The 27,770-nt window shown below is 43.8% G+C and overlaps 1 long non-coding RNA gene across 2 annotated transcripts; it reads left to right on the forward strand.

Annotated features, from left to right (window-relative positions):
• The first annotated feature begins 905 nt into the window (after positions 1-905).
• Positions 906-27,770, forward strand: LOC140906337 (uncharacterized). 2 transcript variants are annotated; one of them, XR_012157072.1, is made up of 3 exons: positions 906-992; positions 18,084-18,144; positions 27,649-27,770. It is a non-coding gene; the product is annotated as an uncharacterized lncRNA (long non-coding RNA). The 2 variants fall into 2 exon arrangements; XR_012157073.1 differs by lacking the exon at positions 906-992 and adding an exon at positions 1,100-1,177.

The following is a 27,770-nucleotide window of genomic DNA, read 5'->3' on the forward strand; positions in this document are numbered from 1 at the left end:
GTGCTCTGCAATGTGATATTCCATTCAAGAGGACAGATTTGTTTGATAGAATAAGGCTGCAAATACTAGATATTTCTGTAACATATTGTAACAGTGTCGCGGGGCCCTCTTAGCTCCTGCCCCTGTTGTGCTGCCAGTGTCACTCTGAGACCCTGGGATTCAGTAGCCACTGGTGCTGTTTATTTACAGGTTGTGCTCCCATCACCTTTTCACCATACACAGCTTGGGTTCTCGTATCTGCCCCCAGGAGGGAAGAGCTATTGCTCTGCTTCCACTCCCTTGCTCTCCTTCCTAGCTTCCTTCCACCCAGCCTTTTATATAGCCCCAGGCTAATTGGGGGGGCAGCTGTCTCCCATTCTCCAATTATGCTCAGGTTTTCTCTAGCCAGCTCTAATTTGCTTCCCTTAATGGGAGCTGGTGTGACAAAGGGCTGAGGCAGCAGTTCCTGCCCAGCACCCTGTCACACATATATACACGGCAAGCCAGATCCTCAGCTGATGTAAATCAGCATAGTTCCCTTGAAATTAACAGAGCTACACTGATTTTTACACACACACAGTGGTGAGCTGGAGCCGTTCCCACCGGTTCGCTAGAACCGGTTGTTAAATTTAGAAGCCCTTTTAGAACCCGTTGTTCTGCAAGGGACAAGCGGTTCTAAAAGGGCTTCTAAATGTAACTGGCCAAAAGGGGTGCCTAAGGCGCCGACTCCGTGGGCGCTCCAGCCCTGGAGCACCCAAGGAGAAAATCTGGTGGGTGCAGAGCACCCACCGGCAGCTCCCCGCCCTGGCCCTGGCTCACCTCCACCTCCGCCTCCTCCCCTGAACGTGCCGCCCTGCTCTGTTTCTCCGCCCCCCCCAGCTTCCTGCGAATCAGCTGTTCATGCGGGAAGCTGGGGCAGGCTGAGAAGCAGGCCGCAGCTTCCCGCTCAGGCCCAGGGAGGCGGAGTTGAACTGGGGCGGGGGGCACGAGGAGGGCCACCCACACCGCAGCAGGTAACCCGGGGGGGCGCACGCAGGGGAACCGCTCCAGCTCACCTCCGCTACCCTCGGCCTGAGTGGGAAGCCACCGCCTGCTTCTCAGCCCTCCCTGGCTTCCTGCCGAACAGCTGATCCGTGGGAAGCTGGGGGACGGAGAAGCAGAGCGGGGCAGTGCGTTCAGGGGAGGAGGCGGAGCGGAGGTGAGGTGATTTGGGGCCGGGCGTGAGGCGGGGAGCTGCTGGTGGGGGCTCTGCACCCACCAAATTTTCCCCATGGGTGCTCCAGCCCCGGAGCACCCATGGAGTCGGCGCCTAAGGCGCCACTTTTGATGTGATCAGTGGGGGAGCGGCCGCTCCCCCTGCTTCCCCCTAGCTACGCACCCCCACCCCTAGGAGCCAGAGGGACCTGCTGGATGCTTCCTGGGAGCTCCCCCAGGTAAGCACCGCTGGGTCTCCCCACCTCGTCCCCCGGCAGGTGCCTCTGGCTCTTAGAGGTGGGGTGGGCACCCACTACGGTGGCCCACGAGACCCTCCTGCCCAGGTTCTGGGGGCAGTCAGGGGACAGGGGAGGGGGGGTGGATGGGGCTGGAGGGGCATCAAGGAACACAGGGGGGTTGGATGGGGCAGGAGTCCTGGGGGGCGGGGTGGGCAACGATCCCCTCGTGGTGTGAGGAGGGAACCCGTTGTTAAGATTTTGGCAGCTCATCACTACACACACACATACACACCTCTATCTAGCTATCAAAGAGCCTACCACGGCCACCGCAGCCACGCACAAACTCCCAGTTATGGCCCCATTTTGGTAAGGTACTTAGACGTGTCTAAATTTAAGCAGGTGAGTAATTCCATTGAGTTCAATGGGACTGCTCCTGTGCTTAAGCGTGTGCTTAAGTACCAGAGTGAATTGGGACCTTAGGATAAGAGATCAGTGATACGGTTTTCAGGACTCAAATCCACCTGTCTCCAAGCACTGAAACATTCTGAGATCCATTTGTTCTTTTCTCCAAATACAGTGGAAAGAGCTGAAAAGTTGCAACTTCCCTGCAGAGCCCACAGTGAAGAATGTGCAGAGTCTGCAGATTCCTTCACCACTTGCACGGCCGTGCAGTACCTTCACTTTTCAGCTTCCTTCCCTGTACCTTTGCTTTGTCTCTTGACCTTCTCTCTTTCCCTTCACCAGTTGTGCTTGAAAAAGGCCTCCTGCTCAAAATATTGTCAAGAACTGTTCTTTCTATTTTCAGCCTGAATTTATAAGGTCTTTGTTACATTTGCAGACCTCCTGTCTCCCTTGTGACTGTGTGTTCATACAAGAGAGATCTAATTCCAAATTACAACAATCCTGATATAACAATCCTTATAGTACTAAGTGATTTTTAACAAAATAAAATAAAATATGGTGCCATAATGTTTTAAATTACATTTGAGTTAAGACATTTAAGGAAATTATATACAACAGAAGTGACACACAGAAATAACTGTGGATGAAGTTCTGCCCAGTAACAATGGAATGCTATACTTCCTGAACTGGGTCATAAACATACAGCTAAGGGTAACATAAAATTCCTCCTTTATCTGTAAAGAGTTAAGAAGCTCAGATAACCTGATTGGCACCTGACCAAAAGTACCAATGAGGGGAGAAGATACCTTCAAATCTGTGGGGGAAGGTTTTTGTGTTGTGTTTCTTTGTGTTCTCTCTGGGTCAGCGAGGAACCAGGGCAGGGAAAATACATCTCCTAAAGCCATACCTGAACTAAGCATCTAAGGTTACAAATTGTAAGTAATAGGAAGGAAATGCGTTAGATTATCTTTTGTTTTAGCTTGGGAATTTTCCCTGTGCTAACAGGAAGGTTAATCCCTGTTTTTTGTAACTTTGAAGTTTTTCCTAGAGGGGAATCCTCTATGTTTTAAATCTTATTACCCTGTAAAATTACACAGGGTGTTTCTTTTACTTTTTTTTTCTTTATAAGAAAGTTCTGTTTTTTTAAGAATCTGATTGGTTTTTAGTGTTCTAAAAACCCAAGGGTCTGGTCTGTGTTCACCTTGTTTACCTATCTGGTTGGTAGATTATTCTCAAGCCTCCCCAGGAAAGGGGGTGAAGGGGTTTGGGGGAATATTTTGGGGAAACAGGAACTCCAAGTGGTCCTTTTCCTGAATCTTTGTCTAACTCGCTTGGTGGTGGCAGCAGTACTCATCCAAGGACAGGGAAGGATTTTTGCCTTGGGGAAGTTTTTAACCTAAGCTGGTAGAAATAAACTTAGCGGTCTTTCATGCGGGTCCCCACATCTGTACCCCAGAGTGGAGAGGGAACCCTGACAAACTGATTTGCTAATTTGCTAACACAGTTACTGGCATGGTGCACAAACATCCCATAATGAGGTTCATTACATGTTATAGCTGGTCAAGACTCACTGGCCAGCATGTACAGTGTAAATTAAAATAAAGAAAACATAACATTAACAAAATATTGTGTGGGTTAATCCTGAGGTCCTTGCTCATTTTATATATGTGTGTGTGTAGTCCACCTATAGATCTACTAATGATGGCCAGACTTTGTCATGTACATGTAATTTAATCAATTCATTGGATGTTATTTTCTCAGTATTTCTATTCTTCAGTAGCTCCCCATGTGGACATTCTTATTCTGGAATAAGTTTGTCCATACACAGATTTCAAGGCCAAAAAGGACCACTGTGATCATCTAGGCAGACCTCTGGTATAACACAGGGCAGAGAACTTCCCCGAAATAATTTCTGGAGCAGAGTTTTTAGAAAAAAAATCTGATCTTAAAAAATTGTCAGTAATGGAGAATCCACCAGAACCCTTGGTAAATTTGTTCCAATGGCGAATTACCCTCCCTGTGTAATATGCACCCCTTGTAGTATGAAGAAAACCTGAAACATAAGCCCTTGTATCAGAAGCCTGATATGAAGCAGGACCTGCTCACAGAATCTGGCAAGAACAGGACTGACATTGCAGAAATACACATTCCTAAGAAGTGCTAGTCACAAAGTACTCACGCAGACACATCCCGATATTAAGTGGTACCAAAATATCCCGATATTAAGGATGATACAAAAACATTCCCCAATGATAACAGAACACACTGACCCCTCCTAAAAGATAAGGTCAGGATAACAGTACGTAATAAAAAATGTTTGAATCAAACCAACATGTACCAGGTAATGGGTAATAACTAGCCACATCAGGGGACAGTAACTATGTCAGGAGGGCAGTACTAACTTGTTTGTATCAGGATATAAAGATGTATCTCAGAGGGAATATCTTTGTCTAGCTTAGGGTGGAACATAAAATCCCGCCGTTCACTGAGCTGGTCCATTGTTACGGGCATTCATGTATTAGTGGTCCAGTAGAGTCTGCGGGATACTAGTACTGTACTTCATCGGCAATAAACCTGGCTGGGTGCCTTCATCCTTTAACAGATCTTGTGGTCATTGGGCAGTTCGCTCAAGGTCTGCCGTGCCAACTGTCTACACACAGCTGGGGCAGCACACACATGCATCTATAAACATCTTACCACACTGGTGACCCCGACATGAGTATGTGAAGTAAGTGCACTGCCTTAAAATGCCTTAAATTACTAAATTAATACAAGTTTGGCAAATATTAAAAATTCAAACAAACAAGTGGTAGCAAACATGAAGGCAAAAAAAACCCTAAAGTGGTTTAAAAAAAAATTATACAGTAACTACAAATTGGGTAAACAAATTCCCTGTTAGCAGTAGTCATAATTTGGGTCAGTGACACTGCATCCGATCTAAAGCAAATGTAATTCAAACAATCTTGTCCAATGTCTAAGTACCAACACTAAATCCTAACACAGCAATATGTAATAAATTGCTTACTGTCCATTCAGTAGGTTATCTGAAAAACAGCATCCAGAAAAAACAAAAAACTACTGGTGTATCAAAAAGCAATGCAACCAATAAAACAAAAAATCTAGCCATTCCTATTTCCCACCCACCACAGCTCCCAAATATCTTCAGTCACTGCTGCCCATGATAGAGTCCCCCATCATGTAAGTATGACCTACATTCTTTGTTCCCAGATGTATACATTTATACTTTGCCATATTAAAATCATGTTTGCTTGCACAGAGTTTACCAAGCGATCCAGAATGCTATCAGTGATCACTCCCCCAATTTCCTCTGCAAATTTTATGAGTGATAATTTAATGTTTTTGTTCAGGTCTTTGATAAAACATTACATAGCATAGGGGAAGAAATGATCCCTGGGGGACTCCATTGGAAACACTCCTTCTAGAGGATGATTCCCCATTTACAGTTACATTGTGAAACCTATCAGTCAGTTGTTAATCCACTGAATGTGTGTTCCACATTAATTTTATGAGAGACACAAGGTTTGTGAGGCAATATATTTTATTGGACCAACTTCTGTTGTTGGAAAAGACAAATTTTCAAGCTTCATAAAGCTCTTTGTCCTGAAGCCTGTCTCTTCCACCATAAGAGATATTATCTCACCTACCTTATCTCTCTCATACCCTGGGACCAACATGGCTATGACACTGCAAACAACAGTTAATTTTATAGCATTCCATTTTTTTCATCAAAATATTGTGCAGTACCAAGGCAATCAAAGCAATATATGGTACAAGTCGGGTACTGCACAGGGAGTTATTTGGGAATAGATAGATTTTAAATTCACACCCTACTTATTCTTGAATAACTTTCCCATGTAGACAAGCCCTATTTAGAGCATTGTTCCCATGTGTAATGTTTCAGATGCAGAGTGTCCTGGCCCACGATGGTTGGTGTGCTGTAAGCCTCCAGTCCTGTTTGCTAAGAGAATCTTATTTTTGTCTCATGCTAGGGCCCATTCTAAGTCATTATAGCTCCACAACCACCAAGACTAGTGTCATAAATATAAAGGGAAAGGTAACCACCTTTCTGTATACAGAACTATAAAATCCCTTCTAACCAGAGGCAAAACCGTTTCACCTGTAAAGGGTTAAGATGCTAAGAGAACCTTGCTGGCACCTGACCAAAATGACCAATAAGGAGACAAGATACTTTCAAAGGGGGGGGGGGGGGGACAAAGGGTCTGTCTGTCTGTGTGATGCTTTTGCTGGGAACAGATCAGGAAAGGAGTATTAGAACTTGTTAATAAGTAAATCTAGCTAGAAATGTGTTAGATTTTCTTTTGTTTAATGGCTGGTAAAATAGCTGTGCTGAATGGAATGTATATTCCTGTTTTTGTGTCTCTTTGTAACTTAAGGTTTTGTCTAGAGGGATTCCCTATGTTTTGAATCTGATTACCCTGTAAAGTATTTACCATCCTGATTTTACAGAGGTAATTCTTTTACTTTTTCTTTAATTAAAAGTCTTCTTTTAAGCTCCTGATTGCTTTTTCATTGTTCTTAAGATCCAAGGGTTTGGGTCTGTGTTCACCTATGCAAACTGGTGAGGATTTTTATCAAGCCTTCCCCAGGAAAGGGGGTGTAAGGCTTGGGGGGTATTTTGGGGGGAACACGTCTCTAAGTGGGCTCTTTCCCTGTTCTTTGTTTCACATGCTTGGTGGTGGCAGCATAGGGTTCAAGGACAAGGCAAAGTTTGTACCTTGGGGAAGTTTTTAACTGAAGCTGGTAAGAATAAACTACATGCAAGTCCCCACATCTGTACCCTAGAGTTCAGAGTGGGGAAGGAACCTTGACAACTAGGAACTAATGTTAATGTACAGTTGGGAAAGGGAGGTTCCCAACTTTTCAGTGTTGCTGAACAGTTTATTACAGCTCTGGTGAATCACAAGACATCTCACCTTAAAATTACATCACTCTGATCCAGACTGTTTGTGCTCACTTTGAGCATCATTAATTCTGGAACCATGTGAGATTTTCCAGCAAAAAATCTAGAACCATTAATGTATTGAGATGAGGAGATGTGCAATTTTCCTCCCCACACACCCTCTCCAATAAACTGGAAACACAGTTACAAACCAAATGCCAAACATGGATGTTCCTTTCAAATTATCCACAACAGCAAAGAGGACACAGTTATCCACACAGTGATCATTCTGTTGTAAGTCAGGAACACAAAGAGAACTCAAATGTTTTATAAAAGAAGGGTGTGAACAAGAGGAATAAGTCTTGTGCAGATCTGGATTACATTCTTGGTCCTACCACAGAATTCCCATGTGAACCTGACCAAATCATTTAATCTTCTCTGTTCCTTATCCCCCTTCTGCAGATAGGGTTGCAGAATAGAAGTATAATTTCCTTTTTCTATTTTGCTTATTAATGTAAGCTCTTTGGGGTCAGGTCTGTCTCTTACTAGGTATATGTACAGCATCTAGCACACTGGAATCCCAGTCTACGTGGGGCCCCTCAGCACTACGGTTATATCATAATAGTAGTAGCCTAATATTGTGATATTAATTCCCCCACACACCATATCTTGGTCGGAATATGTGGGGAAACTAGCGATGCAGCATCATATGACTAGAGCTGGGCCTAAATTGGAAACTTAAGACAAAATTTTCATGTGGAATATCTTGATTTTTTCAAGCCCACTTTTCTCCCTTCCTTGCTACCGTTTCCCACATTCATGTGATGGCAACAGGTCAGCCAGTAAATATAGACGGGAACATTTATTTAGTTCACCATACAGTCTCATCTACAGATATAGCCGATGTTTTTTGCATCACTTCTCAAGTCAAAAGTAAATGTGAACAGATTCAAGTTAGGCTAAAGGCTAGACTCCTCTTTCAGCTGTGCAAACTGCATCCATTGCTGACAATAGCTGCTGCTTTTGAATGCATGTCAGAATAAAATTTGGTACAGATTACGAGGTTTATGGGGCAGAGAGGATGGCTTTTTCATCCACTAGACTATGTGTCTGAATCAAAATTGCTCTATTCGTTCATAAGGCTGTAATAAGATCAGTTAGGAAGTTCAAGCTATCCTTAATCAAAGGTCCACCCCCCCAAGAAAATCATATTGTTTGGATCTAGTGGAGATGGGACATTTGAACTAATGGAGTCTAGTGGGAGCCAATACATTTTCTTATATAGGTCTCTGTAATTGGAGCTGACACCTTTTGGAAGAGAAGCATGTGTCCTGGAGGAAGACTATTCTTTTGTTCAAAAAGAATGAGACAGTTACTAAAATAAGACATCTGGCCGTTTCACCTTGTTGGCAAGTGCTCCTGGAAATGATTGATAACTTGTGCTCCAGCACAAATGCTAGGAACTGCCAGTGCTGTAAATTGTGCTACAGTCCATACATGCCCATTAAGTTCTCAGCACTCCTTCTACAGTCAGTGAAGTAATATCAGGCTCAGTATGCTGACAGGAACAGCAAGCCCACTGGTCTAAAGTAAATTTACTTAAAATTAAATGGATTGTTCCACTAAAGGGACCAAGTTGGCGGCCACCACAAAATATAAAGGAGAAAAAAATCTGGACTTGGATGCTTTGAAGAACAAGAGGATTAAAAGGAACAGAAAAGAAAAACATTGAAATATTCAGTGCAAAGGCTTTGTACAAGCCCTGTTTATAATACAGGATCTGGATTTCCTTTTGCATAGACAGTGAACAGGGACAGTATTGAAAAGGATCAGAACTAAATGTAAATAGAAACAGGCTATGAAATTTTTTTTTGAAATTTTTTATGAAAAATTTTTTAAGAAAAGGTTTAAACATGCAGTGGAAGGGAGAAAATGCCCTTCAGTTTTTATTTTTCAATAACACAAGGCTGTGAAGCACAAAATGACTGAGAAACACATGGGAAATAATATTCAAAAAGTAATATGCCTGGAAATTCCTTGGTAATTATTTTTAAGTCCCAAATTCTTTTCTGTAACACTGATTCAAATCTGGATTAAATCCACTGAAAATGATGGAATTACTCCAGATTTACATTGATGTAACAGAATAGAATCTGTCCCTAAAATACCAAAGTGATTCCAATGTGTCACCATGTTCTTTGATCGCAGAACAACACTAATTCACTAGAGAGAGAAAATTTCCCTTATAACTACCCTTTTTGCAAAAATACCCAGGGGACGGAAGTCCTAAAAGATCCTATCATGGAGTATATCTGCCCTTGTTCTGTCATGGGTCTGGGGTTCTGGGCTCCCCCGAGGAATGAAAACAGTTACATGTCCTCTCCAAATCCATGGACCTTGGAAATTCTGTATGAGTAAGGGCACACACCCTCTGCACAATTAGCCTTGCTTCTGGGGTTCCTTATTCCTCCTCCCCTGCTCCTGGGCAGCCTATTATTAGAATGGCACTGCCTCAGATTCCTGAATCTCTCACAGTGGGGTGCCCAGCCATAGAGAGGAGCCCTGGAAAAGTTAATACACTCTCAGCCTGCATTAATCATACCCCAGATTCTTCTTGGAGCTGGGGTCAGTCCCACAATGCACATTTTCCTGCCTCTGGAGTCCCCTCTTAATCCTAACCTATATTCTCCCTTGCCTTATACCAGTGAGCCCCACAGAGGGTTTTCCTTGTGGTCGGGACTGCAGAGGAAAAGAAACTGTAAGAAACTGAGAAGCCTGTAATGCCACTTTTCTGACAGACAGTGGCGACCTGCCAAGAGGGTCCCCATAGAGTGAGTGTGGGGGTGGGGGTGAGTGCCGGTGGGGGAGAGGGGGAACAGGATGGGACAATAACAAATAAGTTATTTGGAAAAATATTGTGAAATTTGTATCTTCACCCAGCTCTATAAATTGGAAAATAGGCAAATATTTGATGATTTTATTAGTAAATTCATTATTTTTTTTCAAATAAATTATAATATATTTTGGGCAATTTTAGTCAAGTTTGACAATGTAGTGATAGCACTCATATAAGCATTTATTCCTTAAATAAAATCACACCAGATATTAAGTTTCTAAACTAAGATTTCTAACAGTCTTTGTCATAAAAGTTTGGCCTTTCCAGTTGGACAGCAGTATAGACGTTATTAACAAGAGTATGATAGAAAAAAAAATGTACGTGAGATCCTTTAAATAAAGGGGATTACTATAATGGGGCATCTGGTTCTTTAAAGTACAGATTGCAAAGGCTCTATGCTGTATCATTTTAATTCCTATAAGTAAATGCTCCCCTTCTAGCTTCCTCTCTAATATTAGTTATTCTGCTGCTTGCTGTCATTTCATATGGGGAGAACAAATCAAGGACAAAATATTGAGAAGCAATTTTATTTTTGTATATACTTTGTCAGGCTCTGTCCCCAGAACTTTTATAGAAAGAGAAAGAGTGGGAAGTTGTCATATGGCTAATCACGTGCTTTAACATCTCAACTTCAGTGAGATACATTATGACTTCAAGCAGACCCAGAATTTCATAGGGGAATAATTAAGAAACTCAAACCAACTAAAGCAAAGCAGAACAAAAAATCAGCCAGTCAGGGGTACATAGCTAGGAACAATCCTAATGTGCAGAAAAAAGAAAAGTAAGAAGCTGCATTTTCTGCATATGCACACAATCTTATAATGAAGGCTGCATAGAGGATTCCTGCCTCCTGATACCGGGGGGCACAAACGTGACTGCCCCATGTTTCTCCCCTGCTTGGCCGCCTCCCCGCTGGGGTTGCCAACTTGGTAATATTTAAAAACTGGACACTCGCTGCTTTTCCCTTCCCACCCACCCCCAGCCCCAGTCAGGAGGGACTTGTCTGTGGAACCAGGGCTGGAAGCTGCAGCCACCTGAGGAAGGTAGGAGTAGGGACTGGAGTAGGGACTGAGTAGGGACTGGAGCAGCTGATGACCCTGCGCCTGCCCACTTCCCCCACTGGCAGGAACCAGACGTTGGGACTTTCCAGTTGAAAACCAGGCACCTGGCCATCCTACTCCCCACCCTGCGCCCAGCACGGGGCCGCCGCATTCTCCCCACCCGAGTTCTGTGGGGAGGGGCCTCTGTCCTTCTCCCATTGTGCCTCTGCCATGGCATGTTTGGCTGCTGTCCCTGGCAGCCAGGCCTGGGTGGGGAGCGGGAGGAAGCGCTTCTCATACCGGCTAAAGCCGACCTCTCTGCATCACTGCTGCCTGAGAGACACCTTGGCTGGGGTGGCAGCCCACCCCACCCCCTCTACTCCCTGCTCAGGCCTGGCTGCCGGGGACTGGGGCCGAGCGAGCTGGAGTTTTCCCTCCCCCCTGGCACGTTTACGACTTGCTCCGCCCCTGTCCCCGGCAGCCGGGCCTGGGAAGGGAGCAGAGGGGGTTGGGTGGGCCACTGCCCCAGCCAGGCTCATGCAAGCAGCTGCCGCGCTGCACAGAGCAGTGACTCTGAGTGGCCAGGGGGAGAAGCAGCTGGTCCTGACCCTTCTGCTCCCTGCCTGGGCCCAGCTGCCAGTGACAGGGGCTGAGTGTGCCAAGAGGCAGGCGTGGCAGGAAAAGGACAGAGCCCCTCTCCCACTCCCGGCAGGACAAGCAGAAATCTGGGGGGACAGGGTGGGCACTTGACCCCACGTGGCCCCCTGACACATTGCTTATGGAAGGCTGCCTAAACTTATAATAGTTGCCTGTAGATGGTAAAACTGACTGCCCTTTCAAGCACTGGGTAATTTCTCAGGATAATTACCAACCTTAGCAAAGTTAGAAGAGGCTCATTAACTGGAGACTTGTGAAGTTTAGATTATCATTAGCCTCTTGATCAGCATCACTCAACTCCTCAGATTTTTTTTTTAATTTTAAACTTCAGATTATTCTCTTTAGGTTTTGAGAAGATTCTTCAGAAAGGATCAGATCTCACCCAATCTTAGCAGTGATGATTCAGTATTTATTTTCAGAAATAAACGTTTTTTACAAAAATGACAGATTTACCATAAACATTTGTTATTTCTTATCATTGCCCCAGAAATCATTCTCTACACTAAACATACAGTTGATGTACAAATGCTCTTATTCCATTAAACAATTGTTAAGTGAGTATTTAGCCTTTTTGTTTTCCACTGGATTAATAAATGTGATACACAGTAATGATCTTAAACTGGTCAGTGGACTTTAACAGTTTGTAATCAGTAAATGATGTCCCTGCCACTTCATTTTGCTTAGCCAACTCAGATTAATTCAATTCTGAACTATTAAAATTAAATAACTCTTCAAAATTAACATGAAAATGCCCTTAGTGGCCATTACATTCTCAGTGTTGTTCAAAAACAACTGACATTGACTTTACTTTTGTCAAGGTTCCTTCCCCACTCTGAACTCTAGGGTACAGATGTGGGGACCTGCATGAAAGACCCCCTAAGCTTATTCTTACCAGCTTCGGTTAAAAACTTCCCCAAGCTACAAACTTTGCTTTGTCCTTGAACCCTATGCTGCCACCACCAAGCGTGTTAAACAAAGAACAGGGAAAGAGCCCACTTGGAGATGTCTTGCCCCCAAGCCCTACACCCCCTTTCCTGGGGAAGGCTTGATAAAAATTCTCACCAATTTATACAGGTGAACACAGACCCAAACCCTTGGATCTTAAGAACAATGAAAAATCAGTCAGGTTCTTAAAAGAAGACTTTTAATTAAAGAAAAGGTAAAAGAATCACCTCTGTAAAATCAGGATGGTAAATACCTTACAGGGTAATCAGATTCAAAACATAGAGACTCCCTCTAGGCAAAACCTTAAGTTACAAAGAGACACAAAAACAGAAATATACATTCCATTCAGCACAGATATTTTACCAGCTATTAAACAAAAGAAATCTAACACATTTCTAGCTAGATTACTTACTAACTTTTTACAGGAGTTCTGAGCTGCATTCCTGATCTGTTCCCAGCAAAAGCATCCCACAGACAGACAGACCCTTTATCCCCCCGCCCGCCCAATCCAGCTTTGAAAGTATCTTGTCTCCTCATTGGTCATTTTGGTCAGGTGCCAGCGAGGTTATCTTAGCTTCTTAACCCTTTACAGGTAAAAGGGTTTTGCCTCTGGCCAGGAGGGATTTTATAGCACTGTGGACAGAAAGGTGGTTACCCTTCCCTTTATATTTATGACAACTTTAGTTTCTGTTATTCTGAAAACTTTGTGAGACAGGATTGTTTTTCTGAAGTGATGACAATAAGGAGCAATATAGAAAAACAAATTTCATTTGTTGTCAAGATTTGTTTGGCCATGCTATATAATAATCTCAAGCAAGATCTGGTTGTACCTTTACTACTTCTTTCATCTATATTTAACATACTCTGTACTGCTTAATTTACTTTGCAGTTTGTGATTATCTTGATTGGACGTAAACAATAAATGCAGTGTGTTTAAGACAATAATGAACAAACCTAACCAATCTCTCCTTAAAGAGATTGGAGGGGTGGAGAGAGGTGGGGTTGGAAGGGAAGAGGATACAGGAGAGTGCTATAAAATGCAACGACAAAACACTACTGAAGAGTGTCAAGTAACTAGCAAGTTCATTGATGGAAAGTAATAGTTGCTAAACCAGTAAAAAAAGTTAGAAAGAGTCTGGTATGGCAAGAGATAAAACAGGGTGTGAAGAAGCAGAAAGAAGCTTGAAGTCAGCATGCAACTAGTTGGCTTTGTAGCATATCTAAAATCCAAAGGAAACAAAATCCATATTAAAGGAAGAAACCTGGAGGGGGAAGTAGAAGGAAACTTTCAGCATTCAACTCTACCAGGTTTTTGGGGGAAGAAGTGTTTCAAGTTAATCTATGCAAATATGAATGGAATGCAGGAAGATTCCTTTGCAGTTTTAGAGCCATAGTTCTGAAATTTTATATTGCTCCTGAGTCCCGCAACAAACATCTCAGATTCTATGTACCAATCAGAACATTCTCTGCCATCTGAACAACTCCAGGAGAGGTCTTTGTAAAGCAAGATAGCTATTTGATTTGTAACACAACATTGCTAAAAGATTACTTAGCCATTCTGGTGAAATCGTTTGCAAAGGTATTTTGCTAGATGTAAGTTAATTAGGGTAGTGGGATATAATTGGTTAGAGAACTATGTTACAATATGTTAGGACTGGTTAGTTTAAATTTAAGTAAAATCATAGAATCATAGAATATCAGGGTTGGAAGGGACCTCAGGAGGTCATCTAGTCCAACCCCCTGCTCAAAGCAGGACCAATCCCCAACTAAATCATCCCAGCCAGGGCTTTCTCAAGCCTGACCTTAAAAACTTCAAAGGAAGGAGATTCCACCACCTCCCTAGGTAATGCATTCCAGTGCTTCACCACCCTCCTCGTGAAAAAGTTTTTCCTAATATCCAACCTAAACCTCCCCCACTGCAACTTGAGACCATTACTGCTCATTCTGTCATCTGCTACCACTGAGAACAGTCTAGATCCATCCTCTTTCAAACCCCCTTTCAGGTAGTTGAAAGCAGCTATCAAAAACCCCTCGTACTTCTCTTCCGCAGATTAAACAATCCCAGTTCCCTCAACCCCTCCTCATAAGTCATGTGTTCCAGTCCCCTAATCATTTTTGTTGCCCTCTGCTGGACGCTTTCCAATTTTTCCACATCCTTCTTGTAGTGTGGGGCCCAAAACTGGACACAGTACTCTAGATGAGGCCTCACCAATGTCGAATGGAGGGGAATGATCACGTCCCTCCATCTGCTGGCAGTGCCCCTACTTGTACATCCCAAAATGCCATTGGCCTTCTTGGCAACAAGGGCACACTGTTGACTCATATCCAGCTTCTGGTCCACTGTAACCCCTAGGTCCTTTCCTGCAGAACTGCTCCCTAGCCACTCAGTCCCTAGTCTGTAGCGGTGTATGGGATTCTTCCATCCTAATTGCAGGACTCTGCACTTGTCCTTGTTGAACCTCATCAGATTTCTTTTGGCCCAATCCTCTAATTTGTCTAGGTCCCCCTGTAGCTTATCCCTATCCTCCAGTGTATCTACCTCTCCTCCCAGTTTAGTGTCATCTGCAAACTTGCTGAGGGTGCAATCCACGCAATCCTCCAGATCATTTATGAAGATATTAAACAAAACCGGCCCCAGGACCAACCCTTGGGGCACTCTGCTTGATATCAGCTGCCAACTAGACATGGAGCCAGTGATCACTACCCGTTGAGCCCGACAATCTATCCAGCTTTCTATACACCTTACAGTCCATTCATCCAGCCCATACTTCTTTAACTTGTTGGCAAGAATACTGTGGGAGACCATGTCAAATGATTGGTTAAGGTATAGCTAAGAATATGACTATATAAACTGGGGTCAAACAGGAAGTGGGTTGGAAAATTGGAATCATGCTTGTGGGAAATTAACCCCAATAAATATCGCATTGCCTGCACTTTGGACTTCTGGTCTTTTGCTGCTTGCTGTCTGCGTAACAAGAACCAGGGAAGTGGGAGAGTGAAGGGAAAGCCCTCTAATACAGTAAATGAATTATTTGTGTGAATAAGGAGTACACATTGGACTAAATGGTTGCAGGATTGGACTGTATACCTTAACATGCCCAGAGGACAATACAAATGTACTTTATTAAAGTTTTTGTTGACATGCATAATATTTTGTTACTGAGTTAAGTGTTATTGCTTTTTCTGTTTGTTTTAAAAATTGGAAAGAAGAGCAGAACCCAGATGGCATTATGCTGCATACATAATTACAAAATATTTATGTTGCCGTCAATTTTCATTGGGTAATAATCAAACTGTTGTGTAATCCAATTGCTCCACAGTCAGTGTGATTTTCACATCTGTTTAACAAAAAGCAAGATAATATTCATAAAGAAAATAGTCAAATTATCAGTGGGCCCAGGATGAGGAACCAACATATTAAAAGGCATGTGGTGCCAGCTACAGATGTAGAATTCAGAACATGGCAAGTCCGGATTGATTGCAGTTTCAGTATTAAATTCTTGGGAAGGCAACCAACAACGCTGAAGACAAGGGAATAGTATTACAGCAAATAAGCAAGATCAAGGGAGCAGTTGAGCCAGCTAGCAGAGATTTTATCATGGCTCCTGTGAACATCTCAGAATACCAGAACTTGTCTTGTTTTCTTATTGCCATGAAAAGGTCAAAAATTAGCAGTTAGAACATCTTTGTTACACACTTTAAATTCATTGTTGTGGTATAGAATTTGCTGGACAAGGATCAGAAATGAAAACCAACATGGGGCAGCAAGGATATCAGACTAAAGAGTCTCATATATGCAATAATAGTACCACAGACCTGGAACTGGTCATGGTCTGCGCAGAGGAGAAAGGAGATTTATAATGTGAACCTGAAGGTGGCTGTGTTAGTGACTGGAGACCAAGGACCCAGAGAACAGGTTGCAAAAAGATAGAGGGAAATCTGGCAATAGTTAGTCAATGAGGAAGATCTGGAGTGGATTATGGTGAGCTTCAGATTTTGAGGACAGTCACGCAGTGCAGCCTGCTGAAGTACCTAGGAACCTGATGGAGACTCTTATCACCCTCACCATGGACCTGTCCCAAAGGCCATGGACATGGATGAGGCCTTCCACTGACATAAATGGGCTTCAGCTGAGCTCCATATTCTGCTAGTGAAGTTCTCTCTGGACCAGTTTGTAGAGTGGATGGGCTGGTGGAGATGCATCATAGAATCATAGAAGATCAGGGATGGAAGAGACCTCAGGAGGTCATCTAGTCCAATCCCCTGCTCAAAGCAGAACCAACCCCAACTAAATCATCCCAGCCAGGGCTTTGTCAAGCCGGGCCTTAAAAACCTCTAAGGATGGCGATTCCACCACCTCCCTAGGTAACGCATTCCAGTGCTTCACTACCCTCCTAGTGAAATAGTATTTCCCTAATATCCAACCAACACCTCCCCCACTGCAACTTGAGACCATTACTCCTTGTGCTGTCATCTGCCACCACTGAGAACAGCCTAGCTCTATCCTCTTTGGAACCTCCCTTCAGGTAGTTGAAGGCTGCTATCAAATCCCCCCTCACTCTTCTCTTCTGCAGACTAAATAAGCCCAGTTCCCTCAGCCTCTCCTCATAAGTCATGTGCCCCAGCCCCCTAATCATTGTTGTTACCCTCTGCTGGACTCTCTCCAATTAGTCCACATCCTTTCTGTAGTGGGGGGCCCAAAGCTGGACACAGTACTCCAGATGTGGCCTCACCAGTGCAGAATAGAGGGGAATAATCATGATGCATGTTGTCCCTCCACCCTATCCTGTGGAGTTTTGTCAGAAAATAGCTTTGTGCTTCACAAATTAAATTTTAAACTCTCATTCACAGTCCCAAGGGAGCAGACTTAGTCAGGGAGGGTCCCTGGGAATATAGTTGCAGAATGGTTTTGCTGCTAGGAGTCATGGTTCACTGCCAAGGATCAGGGCTGGTCAGAGGCATTGATCTTCCACATGAATAGCTGTGCTTCCTGCAGATCTGAGTCCACCTGTGTGGGCCCTGCAGCCTTTTCCATAAAGGGATACCCTCTCTTCCTTATGTGATGCTCTGGGCAAACAATACTTTGTGCTATTTGCAAAATAGCATGTGATCCTGTGATTAAAAATGCTATTATAATGGACATACATTGGGGCTTCATGTGCACATTTATGTCTTTTCCTGAGTGTTTTACTATGCCACCTTAATATACTTTTAATGTATTTTAATTTTAAATCAAATGCTGAAGTTATGAAGAGATGCAGTTAATCACGGCAATTTAAATTCAGCACTTCACATGTTTATGTAATATGCGGGCAAGATACCTAAAGGAAACACTCCTTTACTGATTCTTGTCGGTAAGTCAGAAGGGCTGATGCTTCACTCTTTGCATATTTTTAAAGATTCAGTAATGAGAAATATATCCAAACTTAAGAACAGATGGGCCTGATTCAAACACATCCTGAACTTTGATTAAATTTGGATCTAGATCTGAATTCCCATAAGGTGCTGAAAAAAAAACAAACCCAACCCTCAGCTCTGAATTCTCCCAGACTTTGGAGAAGTTTAAATCTGGATCTGAACTTTGTCTCAGGCTAATCTCAATTTAGGAAACATCTTAAATACAACAGTTGGGGGGAAAAAACTGAGAAAATCTGCTGACTGTGAACCCTACCTAGAGAAGATATAAATAAAGTCACCAAAAGATACCATAGCAACAAACAAAAGTCCTAAAACAGTTCATTGTAAAGGACAAAACCTATGGTATATTTACTAAAAGCCTTATAATCTTTCTCTCCTGTTCTCTCTTACAGTGTGATGGAGTGTAACTAGCCCACACTGAGCATGGAGGAGCCCTAACCTGCTACACATGTGGTAGGTGGTGTATTAATTTAGATGGAATAAAGGTTTTAACATAACCCAATCACTGCCCAACATTAAACTATGTAAAGCAAGGGTCAGGGTTTGGTATACGGAGAACTCAGCCTGCTTAGTACCATGGCTAACTCGCCATTAAATATAATTTTAACCTTTTTAATTGACAATAAAGAAAAGAAGGAAAAACAGCTCTAACATTTGAAATGTATTAAGCAAGGCTTTCATTTTAACAGCACCCCTTGTTTCCTTTCCCTTTAGCTCAAGACTGTTTTTTAAAAGAAAGATTCCCTGGTTTGACAGTCTCTTAATGGTATCAAAGAGGTTAATAACTGTCCTTCTGAGGAAAAATAAAAAGTTAGTTGAGATGGGCTGGAACTGCTGCTGCTGCTGTTTTTGTTAAAGCCTGATCCCATTTTATCTCAGATGATGTTTGGGGTTCAGCTAAAGCTGGTAGAGGTGATGATGTCATCTGGGTCCCTTTCTCTAGCCTGGCCTGGTCAGGACATCCCTCCGGATTAGAATGAACAAGGATCGGTGTCCCAGGAGAGGGTGGAAGCGGCAGCCAGAATGATGAAGCTTGCTCTAGTAGCCTCCATCTGTTCTTCCTCTTCTGTATGCTCTTTTTGTATTCCCCCCTCCTCTAAAGTCACTTTCTTTAAGGACCCACAAAGGGAATGGTGGCTGGGATAGGCCATCCCCTCATCATTTTGTCCATCAATGAAGCCTAATATCCAACACATCCCCTTTGGTTCATTAACTTCCTGCTCCATGCCATCCGTTTTTAGCAAGCATTATTTCAGCACTCCCTGAATTATATCAGTGTGGGTCTTTTGGGTTTAAACTAATCCAGTTTCTCTGTCTGGTTCTTTTGCACCTGTTTAATAACATTCTTTACTGAAAATAACTTGACCTATTTTCCATGGTAAATTCCTAAGCAGGCAAAAGTTATAGACCAATTGTCACAACAAGTGTCAAACCTGGAGGGAGGGAGTTCAAAGGACAGACCCCACTGCATTTAAGTTCTGACCAAGAATGACAGCAGGTCTCTGGCTCTCATGCAGTGAGAGAAGGCTACCTGAAGCTGGGTTGCTCTATGGCAGATGGCATTTCCCAGAAGAAAAGTATGTCTGCAACGGGGAGCCCAAGGCGGTTGGGAGGGAGTGGCAGCAATTGAGACCTCCCAGGATTGTGCACGCTGGTGGAGGGGCCTTCGGGAAGCAGGAAGACTGTTGCTGAGTAAGGGACTGCCCTATAAGGGGAGCAGAGAAAAGTCTCCTGCAGAACCAGCTGAGTGGCAGAAAGCACTCAGAAGCTCTGCAATGTGCCAGTGGAGGAGGCTTAGTAGGAGTGGCTTTGAGACACTGGGAGCCTGGGAAAAGACTGAAGCAAAAAGCCCAAGACAAGTCTTGGTAGAAAGAGGTCTAGGAGGGAGCCGAGGTTCTCAATTAGGTCTTGACTCCCTCAGTGTGGGACTTTGTATGTGACCTGGCCAAAGGGTCGAATTGCAAGAAGCAGCAGACCACTGCAGAACTGGATGGGCTGTCAGCAGGGAGTGCTAGAGGAAAGCCTGCTATGCTATGCCCAGCCATCAGGGGTGCACCAGCCGGTGAGTCACATGTTTACACAGTATAACACACAGTTTTGGTTAAAACACTGTGGAACAAATTATTTTCTGATGTGAAGCCATTGACTTTCAGTGAAGTTTCACCAGGGATGAAGTTGACCCAGGGAGCACTGTGTGTAAACAAAGGTGACCGTAATACTATTGAAGCTAGGGGAATAGCACATAAATAAATGGCTTGTAACATCATAAGCAACCATAAAATAAACCCTGGAGATGGAGGGTAAGATGGCAAAACATAGGAACATAAGCAAAAGCAAAATGCCACTAAAACACCTAAGTCCTACTCTCTCTCCTTTCTCTTGAGTTACAGCAAAGTGCTCATTCTCTTAAGTGGGGCTGCTATATGTTACTGGCCCTTTTTTTTAGAACTGCCAGAAAGCCTGGAAGCCTACACTACTTTGAAAGACAGGAAAGTGACTCTACTTGAAGGTCTTGTCCTCCTTTTCTACTCAATGATCTGCCACCTTCCAGCCTTTAACACTCCTGTTCTCCATGCTTCAGAGCCTGCCACTCTGCACACAGTCAGATCAATTCAGAGCGCACTTCCACTGTCCTACATTTCTATGATACTGTGAACTGTAACAGACCAATCCAGTCCCCTACACTGAATCAGGACTAAGTATTATCTAGACTATGCATTCGCAAAATGTTGTATGCGTAACCCTGAGGATACATGAGACATCTCGTGGGGAAGGGGGAAATGTGAGAGAAATTGTGTAATGATGGATTTATTTTATTGCACTTTCATAATAGGCTTGTGACAGGGTTCAAATCACCACTGTGGCACCTCCTTCTGGCTGTCCTGGGAATTAGCTTAGTTCGCCAGTTCACCCTTGTCTGGTAACATCTTGCCACCATCACACCTGCTCCAGGAAGCATGTTGTCCCAAAGAACACAGCATCCTCTTCAGGACCCAACCCTCCCGCTGTGTCACACTCTGTTCTCCTCCCTTCCAAGGAAACCATAGTCCACTGTCCAGCCACTTCCAAGTGAGGGTGGGGAGGGACCCAGGCCCGCCCACTATTCCGGGTCCCAATCCAGGGACCTTGTAGAAGGCAGTTGCATGCTGCATCCCCTCCAACCCCACAGTCTACATTCCTGGGCCACTTCCCTGCAGCCCCAGCACCTTCTCCACCTTTGTCTCAGGGCCCCAGCATGCCAGCAGTCAGCCAGGAGCTCACTCTTGCTCCCCTGATTCTGCCCAGAACTGCTCTGTTCGAGGTGCTAGCTGCTCTCTGTTTGCAAGGCAGGCAGGCCTAGTCCTAGTCCTCCATCCCTGAACTCCAGACAGTGACTGACCTGCTTTGCCCTGTGGCTCTTCTTATATGGGCCTGCCCAGCCCTGATTGGTTGCTCCTCGTAGCCCTCTCCAATTGGCTATCTCCCACACAGCCTCCCTAGGGTCCTCTCCAGTTGGCTGCCTGTTGTGCAGCCTCCCTAGGGTTCTATTAATCCTTTAGGGACTAGTGTGGAGAGGACGTCCCATCACAAGGCTACTCAGACAAAGCTTTAAAACTGTGTGGGAATTTGTTATGTAAAATATGGTAGTTAATTTACTTCAAGATGTACCAATGAGAACACAGAGACACTGATGTACAGAGCCCTCACCTTCAATCACCATACAGTGCAAGCTCAGTTGCCCAGCAACTGTGCTGTCTAACTGAGCTCAGAACATAGTATCAGTGATGAGAATGTTAGGGGTATGCAGATAGCTGGTAGACCTGGAAGGAGGTATGCAATAAGAAAAGTTTTGGAACCTCTGGTCTAGACCATCCCTGACTGGTGTCTGTCTAACCTGTTCTTAAAAACTTCCAGTGACACAGATCCCACAACCTCCCTAGAAAATTTGTTCCAGGGCTTAACTACCCTTACAATTAGGGAGTTTTTTCCTAATGTCTAACCTAATCTCTCTTGCTGCAATTTTAGCCCATTACTTCTTGTCCTGTCCTCAGTTGTTAAGGAGAAGAATTTATCACCCTCCTTTTTTGTAATAATCTTTTATGTACTTTCAGTCTGTTATCAAGTCCCCTCTCAGTCGTCTCTTCTCCAAACTAAACAAAGCTTCTTTTTTTTAATTTGGAAGACATGTTTTCTAGACCTTTAATAATTTTTGTTGCTCTCCTCTGGACTTTTCCCAATTTGTCCACATATTTATCAAAGTGTGGTGCACAATACTCCAGCTGAAGCCTTATTGGTGGTGAGCAGAGTGGAAGAATTAGTTCTGGTGTCTTGCTTACAATACTCCTGCTAATACATCCCAGAAGGATGTTCATTTTTTTACAATAGTATTACACTGTTGAATCATATTAGCTTATCCACTGTAACCCTTTTCTGTGAGTTATAGTGGGTTCACAGCTTGAGAGCTTAATTCTTTAGCTCAAGCTATAGAGCTCTGTCTTAGCTCTAGCACCTCCTTGGTGTTAGTCAAGATGGTAGTCATCACAGAAAGGGGGTTTTCCCAGGATTCATGTGATGGTTGTCATCCTGACTAATACCAGGGATTCAATCAATTCTTTTGGGGGGCTGTAACAAATTCATACTCCGTGGATTGGGCAGAAAGAGGAGCATTTCTCACATATTGGCCAGTGAGTTATGATTGTCCACTTTTCTAAAATCTGTCTGGTATTTTCTATCTAGTACATACTAAATTGAGCATGTATGAGATGTCAGCTGCACATAGCTATCTTTATACCTACTGAATAATCTGCTGGTTATTACATTTCCCAGTTTGAAGGGGAAACCATTAGTAAAATTTTACATTGCAGTTAAGGAACATAGTTTTCTCTTTTCATTGTTTCTCTAATTTCTCTCATTTTCATTTTTCCCATTGTCTTGATTAAATTTTCCTTAAACTTGTGAACGTGATCTCACAGAACTAAATTTTAAGTTTAAAAAATTGCAGTTGTCTATAGTGCTTGGTATTACTGTCATTTTTATGAGTTCTTTCGCCTGTAGAAGTTTCTGCTGTATAACTTTAAACACTACATAAAACACCAAAATTACTCTGAAGTGGTGCAATTACAGTATATAAAACAATATGCTGTCCTAAATTAAAATTTACATACACTCCTTCCTTTGCACACTGATCCATTTTAAAGCCTCTAGTGAGATTTCTAGCTATTGCATGCTAGAAAATAGACTTCCAGGCTCTGGTAAAGGGGCACATTGCTTTCATACAGGCTGACAAACTGGCACTACTTAGTTAGAGAAAAGGGACTTGGTGTCTGTCATATATAACCCTTCTGCCTGTCCGAGTTGGCAGCAACAAGGGCCGAGTTCAGTATCTAGGGGTTCCATTCTAATAACACAATGCAAACCGGCTCGAGCCCCCAGTGACCTGGGACAAATATATCCCACCCCCGCTGGGTGCCTCCAAGAGGCAATACTTCCCCTCTCGCAAGCACAGAGTCTGAGTGTAGCAAAAAGCCTTTTAATAACAGAGAGAAACAATGTGGCATTATGTTGGGGAAACACCACCACCAAGATTCATAACACAACCCATGAGCAAAACCCACCCCAAACAAATTGGGGCATGTCCTTTCCCTTTGGTTCTTGAGTCCAGCAACCCAAAATTACCAAAAGTCCCAAAAGTCCAACAATTCAAAAGTCTTTGTCCTTGGTCAGGGCAGCCCCAGAGTTCAAAAGTTTATCTGCAGAGTTTTACCTCCCAACCTGGGTGGAGATGGGGGGGAAGGGGGGTTTAGGGGCACCTTACATGGTCCAAAGCTGATGGCCCCACCTCTCCATGGGGCTCCGCTCTGCCAGCCGCCCCATGAGCTGCTCTAGGCATCCGACAAACTGCTCTGCTCCACCAGCCACTCCGCTCTGCTCACCATCCCGCAAACTGCTCCACCATATAGCTTCAGGCTCCCCCACGACTTAACACAACGCTCAGTGATTTCAGCTCTTAGTCAGTTCAGCTCTTTTGTGATTTCAGCTTGTAGTAGAGGAGCCTCAGTGCTGGTGCACCCTTAGACCAAAGTGAATTCAGCTCCGCAGCCTGTAACTAGACTCCTAATAGAATCAAAATTAGCTCTGATGTTCCACAGTGGAGAGAGGAGGCAGTGCAATTAGCATGTAAGGCCCTCACCAGGGGCCCATGCCACCAAGTATTAATACCTATCCCCAGCCTCCCTCAATTCACAGAGTTTTGGAACCCGTGTCCCTTGCCTAGCGAGTGCTACTTAGTTGATGGTGAGTCCCTCCATCATAACAAAAGGCCAAGTACAGTTCCACTGTCCTTGATTCCCATAATCAGGGTAATAACAATTTATTCTTCCTGCCCCAATAACAGAGACACTGGGGATCCCACAGCAGCCAAAGTGACCATTTGGGCAGCTATGGCCTCATTCTTAGGCCCCTGAAGTTCTTTTCCACAACTTGCCACCACCTTACCACCAGATGTCAGGGTGGAGCGCATCCTGACTTTGCTTACACATATAAATAAAAAACAAAATTGATCTCATGTCAGCAAAACAGCATGGTCAGCTAATGCACTGAAATGGATGGAAATGTTCAGTTTCCTCTCGGTTCTCATCCTTACACAAAGATTTTGGACCTAATTGTGTGGTGCTAAGCAATTTCTGTAAAGTGCCCTGAACTTCTGCTGAAGTTGAATGTGGCTGATATGATCAGCACCTCTTATGTGAATCTCAACATCTTTCAGGATCCAGGTCTACATGGCTTTGCCAAATAGTGTCAGACTGGGAAAAGCAGAAGCATCACTTACAGAACATTTTCCATCATTCTATATTTGTCTTACAGTAGTGCTAGCTACTCCAGTCAGCATCAGTGAGCGGGGGGCTTGTTTTGGCACTGTCGACAAATGTAGAGCAAAAGGGCAGTCCCTGACCCAATGTGATTACAGTCTAATTTAAGGAGGATGCAACAAGTGAGTGTAACAATCATATAATAGGACAGGGAAAGAGGGCAACAGAACCAGGAAGATCACCCATTAACGTATACCAGTTGTGCACACAGCTAGAAGGCTTTGAGACCATTAATTTTACAATTGTATAGCTGTATAAAATTTGTGATATACATACATCTGAGATGTCTTTCCCGGCCGCTGGTATCCATTGGCAATTTGCTGTAGGAAATCACAGAAGGAGTGGGTACTACTAGGCCCGACTGCCACGGCTCTTACCATCCCCATCACAGTTTCTAACAGTTGGAGTAGACTGACCACTGGTCAGGTTCAGTGGTCAAGATGAATTTCATAAGCTCGCAAGTGCCCTCTACATTTGAAATGAAATCTCCAGACACCCCCACACTAACATGGCGGAACTAGTTTGAGGTCTCCAGAAACAAGTGGCCTAGCTACAATGGGAAAATGCCTTCCCATTCTCACAGATCCCAGTGGTCCCGGGCAACCTTCCACAATCATCCATGACAGCCCAATATCTAGGCCCAAAAATCCCCCTACCAGAGAGATTTGATGGGAACTGTCAGAAGTGTCGGGAGTTTCTCAATCAATGTTGCTTGTCATTCCTGTTGTGCCCAGCAATGTACCTGAACAACCAGACCAAGGTAGGGGTCATCATCAGCTTATTGACAGGTGAAGCACTGGACTGGGTATTGCAACTCATGGAGCAGGGAGACCCGATTTTCAATGACTTTGGTGAATTTGTTTATATCTTTTCACTCATGTTGGATGCACACCATGCCTGCTCTGCTCTACACCATGCCCGTCAGTCACTCTGACAAGGCCTCCATCCCATTGTGGATGCACACAACCACCTCCACTCCTCCATCTTGGGTCCGGGGCAGGAAGAATACATGGTTAGGGAGATCCTGGACTCTAAGCTATTCTGAGGACAATTAATATAACTCGTGGACTGGGAAGGGGTATGGCCTAGCTGACTGTTCATGAGAAACAGCCAGTAACTTTTCATTCATTCGACCTCCTTCATGAATTCCATCAATCGCACCCTGACAATCTAGGTCCAAAGACACTGGGGGGTGCCCTTGAGAGGTGAGTAAGTGATGAGTAAGTCCTGACCGGGCTCTAGCCAATCTGCAAGCCAGAAACTGGTCTGGTGACTCCCAGGGCAGTTAAATAAGCCCCACAGAGGGAGCAGCAGCTCAGTCTGCTTAATGTCACTCCAGGGCTTGGAACTCCCTGCTGCCTGACTGTGACAACAGACTCCCCAAGCCTTAGCCTGTTCCAGCCTTGTTCTCACTCCAGCCCTGTTCCTAGTCCTGCTTTCATAGACTTTAAGGTCAGACAGGACCATCATGGACATCTAGTCTGACCTCCTGAACCTTGCAGGCCACAAAACCTCACCCACCCACTCCTGTAATAGACCCCTAACCTCTGGCCGAGTTATTGGAGGCCTCAAATCGTGAGTTAAAAACGTCAAGTTACAGAGAATCCACCATTTACACTAGTTTAAACCTGCCAGTGACCCATGCTGCAGAGGAAGACAAACACCCCCTCCCCAGGGTCTCTGTCAATAAGAGCCAGGGGGAAATTCCTTCCTGACCCCAAATATGGTGATCAGTTAGGTGGTACGGTGAGCAAGGCCCACCAGTCAGACACCTGGGAAAGAATTCTCTGTAATAACTCAGAGCCCTCCCCATCTAGTGTCCCATCTCCGGTTGTTGGAGATATTTGTTGCTAGCAGTTGCAGATCGGTTGCATGCTCTCTCCTGATGTAGTGCTGTCTACACTGGGTCAGTATAACTGTATCACTCAGGAGTGTGGATTATTCACATCCCTGAGCAATGCAGTTATACCGAAGTAATTTTGTAGTGTAGACCAGGGCATACTGTGTGGTAGGCTAACATGGGATAGATTTACACCCCAGGTTGCCATGCATCAAATGTCCATGTCGACAAACCCTAACGTGCTTAGAACATGTGTGATTGACAGGATATAAAGCAGCTAAAAGATCAAGACAGATGAGGATAGAGAAGGTGTTATCAGTTTTATTATGACCTAGAGGTCTTTGGAATCCTTGATGAGTGGAGAGGGCAGAAGCCACAGACCATCCAAAGAGGTCTCGAATCTGTGCAGCACCAACAGCTGGACATCTTCTGTGAATATATCCGGCAATTCTTGCCTATTTACCTAAAAATGTTATAGATCCTATGGAGTCTTGCAATTGAAGAGCAATATTTCAAAAGCAGTTTTCTTGAGTGAGAGGAAGCCCCGCAATGTGTATTAGTCTGACAATATAGGCAGACTCCCTGACATTCACAGGAGATGTCTCAAGGTCATATATAGAGTGGGCTCTTTAACTCTCTGCCTTTTGATTTCAGCTCCTGCTTCTGTGACAGTTTCTTCCATACTCTGTTAGTTTGTGTAATGTTAAGTGGCAGACTGGCCAGGAGGTTTCTCTTCCTTCTGCATATGGAGTTCATTATGCTTAGTCTAATTATACATTGGGGGCCATTACATTGTCCCTCGAAGTAAGCATAAATCAAAAGTCAATTGTCCATTTGAATCAGATTTAGCCAGAATATGTGCTACATGAAGTTTCGGGTGACTGGAATTAGCTTGTGCACAGTAAACATTTCAAGTCTAATCTGATCATTTTAAGTGAAAACTAGGGAGCATCAAACTACAGAGGAAGAAGAAAACAACCCACGTTATGATCGATAAACAAAAATGAACTCGGAGAGGGAACAGTGATGTCTGATTAATCATCTGATCAGGTGATTAGATTTCCAAAGTAAACAAAGTAACAAAGTAATCCCTAGGTCTCAAATTGGGGTTTACAACATACAAACCGTAACCACAGCCGCTCTGCCCCCCGTGTGGTAATATGTTTTACGAAGATTTCCTTTGAAACAACATTGGGATGTATTTACAACTGAAATGTGTAAAAATACTCATTAATCTTTTATAACAGATATTATATTATTTTTTTCCAGGTCCCTTTTGTTGAAAGGTTGTTCTCTCCTGACTCGAATATACATCCTTGTCTATTGTCATTCAGACACAAGTGAGAAGATTAATTTAGAATCTTCACTGGAATTTCATTTCTCAACACAAT

This window comes from Lepidochelys kempii, chromosome 2 (assembly GCF_965140265.1).
Source record: "Lepidochelys kempii isolate rLepKem1 chromosome 2, rLepKem1.hap2, whole genome shotgun sequence".
NCBI lineage: Eukaryota > Metazoa > Chordata > Testudines > Cheloniidae > Lepidochelys > Lepidochelys kempii.